Raw genomic sequence first — 6,000 nt, forward strand, 5'->3', positions numbered from 1 at the left:
ACTGATTTCTTTACAGAGGGCTAGGCTATGTGGATGAAGGAGAAATGACAAGCAATAGAACAGATTGGTCTGGGAGAAGGAAGTATCTTCAGCCAGTTCATGTTTTCAGAAGACAGGACTCAAGGGGTAGACATTTGAGAAGTGAGATTCCCGGTGCAGATGAGTGGAGTCCCCCTGCCCTTCTTTTCCACAGCTCAGTATCAAGATTGGGAGACAAAACATTGGCCTTAGAGGCCTGTCACTTGTGACTTGAGAGAAACCAGAGGATCACCGTTCCCTTTCCCACCAAATTGAGCTCAGCGAAATCAGGGAATTGTGGAAATGCACAAAGCTAGCACAGAATGAGTAGTGGTAATGGGGAGGGCAGGGCGCTGAGAACCACAAGAGAGGGAGTCTTGCGGGGAGACACTATATAAACTGTGGCTTTTTATGCTTTTTATGTGAAATCTTGGTCTTGGCTGACTATCTTCAACAAGCCTGACTTCTGCTTTTAGGACCTCAATATCCTGAGGCCTGCAGAGACCTCTCCTGAAGCTTTAGCCCTAGGCCACTGATTCGGGGAACCCTGGCTAGTGGGGCATTCAGAGTCAGGACCATGACCTTCTAGGAAGGTGGCGTCTTTAGCACCTGGGTTGTGCGGTTCTGTTGGACTGCCTCCCTGGCACCTTCACCCTTCAACAATTCAACATCTGTGTTGAAGACCTATTAGACCCTAAATTCATGAGTCCTTCATTTTTTTTCTCCTAAAACTTCTTTCATTTTTACTGCCTCTTAACTCCCACTCTTCCTGCTAGGCCTTGACACATAGGTTATTATAATAACTTGAACCTCTTGACTGGGATCTTAAGTCTCTCCTATAATAGACATAGAGTTGGAACTCTTTAAAAAGGGAAAATAGTGAAACCTAAGCTAATGCACAGGTAAGTTGTCATGCCTTCAGAAGCAGCCTAGGTGCAAATCGGTGGGTATTAGCAAATGCAAAGAAAACTTGATTTGCGGAAGCTGTATGCTGTCCTGGTCATTTCTCATGGCAGAGCGCACCGGGCCAGGTGTGAATGTTTCTGAACGTCTGAGAGAAGCATTAGAGCAGGGAACTCCCCGTCAAAGAGAACACAGCTGACCTTTCAGGGACACAGTTTTTCTGGGGGGGGAGAGGTGCTTCATTTGCACCCTGCACTCTGTCCCCCAAGCTCCAGTCATATGAGCTTTTTCCTCTGGTTGCAGGCCCTGGACCGTGAACCTCTGTCTCATGAGAAGTTGGGCAAAACAACACTTAAGATTAGAAAACCCACATACTACATTCTCCTGTAAATAGGGGGTCACCTGTTCGTGGTCACCCCCTGCTTTGTCCACCTCAGCAATTCAGAGTCCTCACCGCTGCCCTATATCTCCATACGGCCTTCCTACCTTTTCTGTCATTGGGGCAGAGAAAAGCTGCCTACTCTGTTCATCCCAAGGATTTTGTTCTCTTTCTTCCAGAGCTTATGTGGTGTCTCTCCTGAGCAGATGGGAGTCCCCAAATGTGGGGTGACCATCTGGCAGAACCTGATGGCATGGGCAGTGAATTCACCAGAGGCAGAACAAAGGAGATGGAAATTCATTGAATACACCACAAGGGGGTGGCAGGCAGGAGAACAAAGGAGAGGCTGTCTCCAGGAAGGCAGTGGGCGGGCTGTTTTTAAATTTTTTTTTTTTTTTTCAACGTTTATTTATTTTTGGGACAGAGAGAGACAGAGCATGAACGGGGGAGGGGCAGAGAGAGAGGGAGACACAGAATCGGAAACAGGCTCCAGGCTCTGAGCCATCAGCCCAGAGCCCGACGCGGGGCTCGAACTCCCGGACCGCGAGATCGTGACCTGGCTGAAGTCGGATGCTTAACCGACTGCGCCACCCAGGTGCCCCTTGGTGGGCTGTTTTTAAAGAGGGAAGGTGAGGAGGTATGGGGATGTATGGAATTTTTTGGTAACTGTACCTGGTTCCAGGTAAGTAGCTCATTGAGGTGGGTTGCCCAGTGGGCCTGTTTGTATTCAGCCAAGTGGTCGATGTGGGCCCTTTCTGCATTCCATTGTTCAAGCCTGTTTGCCTAAAAGCAGCCTCTACACTTAACTTTGATGCCATCTAGCCTGCCTGTTTGAGGATGCTAAGACAGAGCTATGAGGACAATACAAGATTTTATTCACTGATGAGCTTTTGTCGAAAAGTTTGTACCCTCAACATAAGTATAAAAACCCTGCTTATTGAGATAACAAGGATCTTAAGTCTACTGAAATTTCCCATATGTACAACCTGATATTTTCTTGATTTTTTTAATTTTTAATTTTTAAAAATTTACATCCAAATTAGCATATAGTGAAACAATGATTTCAGGGGTAGATTCCTTAGCGCCCCTTCCCCATTTAGCCCATCCCCCCTCCCACAGCTCCTCCAGCAACCCTCAGTTTGTTCTCCATATTTATGAGTCTCTTCTGTTTTGTCCCCCTCCCTGTTTTTATTTTTGTCTCCCTTCTCTTATGTTCATCTGTTTTGTCTCTTAAAGTCCTCATATGAGTGAAGTCGTATGATTTTTGTCTTTCTCTAATTTCACTTAGCATAATACCCTCCAGTTCCATCCACGTAGTTGCAAATGGCAAGATTTCATTCTTTTTGATTGCTGAGTAATACTCCATTGTGTGTGTATATATATATATATACCACATTTTCTTTATCCACTCATCCATCGATGCACATTTGGGCTCTTTCCATACTTTGGCTATTGTTGATAGTGCTGCTATAAACATGGGGGTGCATGTGTTCCTTTGAAACAGCACATCTGTATCCCATGGATAAATGCCTAGTAGTGCAATTGCTGGGTCATAGGGTAGTTCTATTTTTAGTTTTTTGAGGAACCTCCATACTGTTTTCCAATATTTTCTTGATTTTTAATAAATTGTCCTTTACTTTTTTAAACAAGCCTATGACTTGTTTAATTTTTTGGCCATCAATCTAAAGTATATATGAAGTTAATTAACCTTCATCAAGTATAACTTGAAACAGCCATTTTATAGCCCCAAACCATCTCTAGGCCAGTGGGGTTTTCTTTGCTGTCTACTAACTGCAGTATGAATTTTAGCACTTCTAACCTTCCACCGTAATGTAACTTACTTCCCAAAGACATGGTGCAGTTTCCTACTTGGGGTTTTGCTCATCATTCTGGTTCCTCTCCCTGAACTGCCTTAAATCCCTTCCCCTATCCAACTCTCCACTGTCCCCTATCAGATCTGGTTTTAAGAATCCAGAAAAAGGCATTCCCTATAATTGTACAAAAAGGTAATCTCTGTGTTTGCTAATAATTGTGTTTACAGCACTTTGTTGTACCTCATACTGTATTCATTGGTCTGTTAGCCCTTGCTGAAATACTAAGGTCTTTGAGAAAGATGATTTCGCATATCGCACAAAGCAATTAGTAGGCACTTAAATACGTTTGACTTGAAATGGTATTGGGATAACTGACTAGCAATTTGGGAAAAGTATCAGACTTCCCCCATATATTATAAACTCCAGATGGCTTAAGTATTTAAATATAAAACTTGAGAAGACAGAAACTTGTCATTTTTTTGGGTATCTGACTAGCAGCTGCCCTTTGAAGCTTCTCAGAACTTCTCACTAAAATATCAGTGGCATTAAGGTGAAGACTCACAACCACACTTTAAATAGACCACCAACCAAATGCCAGAATATGAGAGGAAATGACACTAGTTATAAGGCGAAGTTGAACAGAACAGAGATTTCATTTTAGGAAGCAAAGATGGCTTAAAAACCAGAGGCCTTGATCAACCAGAAAATAGGTAGCCATTTCTCTGTCCCCCGAGTTCTACTCTGAAGGTGTCTCATCTCTGCTTCCAGCCTTTGTTAACAAAAGTTCAGCCATCCCCTATCTCAGCTATAAACTGTCCCCTCCACTCTTCTCAATGTTATTCTACCAATTACTCTTTTGCTTTTATATTTAACTACTTTTAAATGGGAAACTTACATTAACAAAAAACAAGGTCAAATTTCTCCCATTTCAAAAGAACTCCATTCCTCATTCCCTCCCCTCTCACAAACCTCAAGAGCTGTCCATAGTCACTTGTCATTTCTTCACTCCCGCCCTCCCCCACTTTAACCCATACCATTCTGCTCTTCTACACTGTGTTAGAATACCAACAAACTCCAACTTACTAAATCCAGAGAACAATTAGTTCTCACCGTGACCTGTCAGCCAACCTTAACACTTTTGACTTCTTCCCACTTGTTGAAAAACTTTGGCCTTTGCTTCTGTGTCAAAACAACCTCCAGGAGTTATATTTTATCATCTTCGCACAATTTTTCTGCCACATTGTTTTTTTAACCTAGTATATTATTTTGCTAGGGCTGCCATAACAAAACCACAGGCCTGAGCGGCTGTTCAACAACAGAAGTTAATTTTCTCTTAGTTTTGGAGACTTGACGTACAAAATCCAGGTGTCAGCAGATTTAGTTCCTCCTGAGGCCTCTCTCCTTGGTTTGCAGATGGCTGCCTGTTATGTCCTCACATGGTCTTTCTTCTGTGTACACATCCTCCTGGTGTTTCTCTAAATTTCTTAAAAGGACATCAGCCAGATTAGATTAGGCCCTACTCTAAAGGCCTTATTTTAATTTAATCACCTCTTCAAAAGGCACACTATCTGCAAATACAGTCACAATCTAAGGTACTGGGGCTGAGCGCTTCAAATACAAATTTTGAGAACAGTGCAACCAGTAACAGCCATTAACTGTTGGAGTTCCTGAAGGCTCATTTCCAGGTCCCCTTCTGTTCTGAACTCTCAAGGTTATTTCATCCATTTATAAATGTGTGAGTCATCATAGCTATCTCAACTGTCTCCTCTGAGCTCTCAGCTATTTGACACGTCTTCTGAATATTTCAAGGGGATCATAAATTTATACACCCCAAATTGAGTTAACTGAATCCCTTCCTGTTCTCCCAAATTAAGTATATCCATTTAGTTATGCAAGCCCACTGTGTAAGAGTTACCTTTCATACATCTCTCACCTCCCTGAAATTCAATCGGTAATTAAAATCTAGCAATTTAACTTACTAAGTATCTCTTGAATTCATCCCCTCCCCTCCATCTCCATCACACCTTAGTGTCAGCCATCATTACAATCTCACCAGGACAACTGCACGCCCTTCTAACTCTGTCCTCATATTGACTCTCACTCCCTTCCAATCTGATTGCCAAATTGCAGCCAAAGTAGCCTTCTCAAAATAAAGTCAGATCCTGTCATCACTCAGCTTGAAACCTTCAGTGGCTTCTCATTTTTCTTAAAGTAAAAACCAAAATCCTTAGTATGACTAATTTTCTGCATCCATCGACTGCATATATTCTAAACAACTTGGAGAGAGAACATTCTGGTTCCTGCCAAAATGTCAAATTAACATGGGCTCTTTCCTCCAAGATCAATCCTGGAGGAACTAAAAATGGAAGCCTGGGATCTAAGAAGTAACACAAATCTAAAAAATCCCAGGGTGGATGGAAAGTGTTTTTAACTGGTATATAGGGCTAGTTGGTGGCTGGTGTGGCTCTGGGAGGCCGTTCAAGAAGAACTATTCTAATCATACCACCATGACACCCCCCACCCCCTGACTTTCCCTTGGATCCATTGTTGTCTGCCACCTCCCTATAGAAATTCAAGACAAGAGCCCAGATACCCACAAGGGTAAAATCAGGGCAGGACAAACCTCCCTGGGGCCAATAGATTGAGAATGAACAGCCTCAAACATCTACTCCTCTACCCTTGACCTTCAAATCCCCAGAACTGGTAGGTAACAGTCTATGGAGTGCCTCTCCGCCCAATATTGTTTCTTTCCATTTGAGAGTTAAAAGGTGAAACTCTGATCTAAGGAACTGCTAGATAAGAGTAATGAGCCCTAGGGCTCATTCCCCTCCACTGTTCTGAAGCTGACAGCTGAAGATCTGAATGTCTAGACTGGATTTGGACATC

The sequence above is a fragment of the Lynx canadensis genome, chromosome C1 (assembly GCF_007474595.2).
Source record: "Lynx canadensis isolate LIC74 chromosome C1, mLynCan4.pri.v2, whole genome shotgun sequence".
In the NCBI taxonomy this organism is placed as follows: Eukaryota; Metazoa; Chordata; class Mammalia; order Carnivora; family Felidae; genus Lynx; species Lynx canadensis.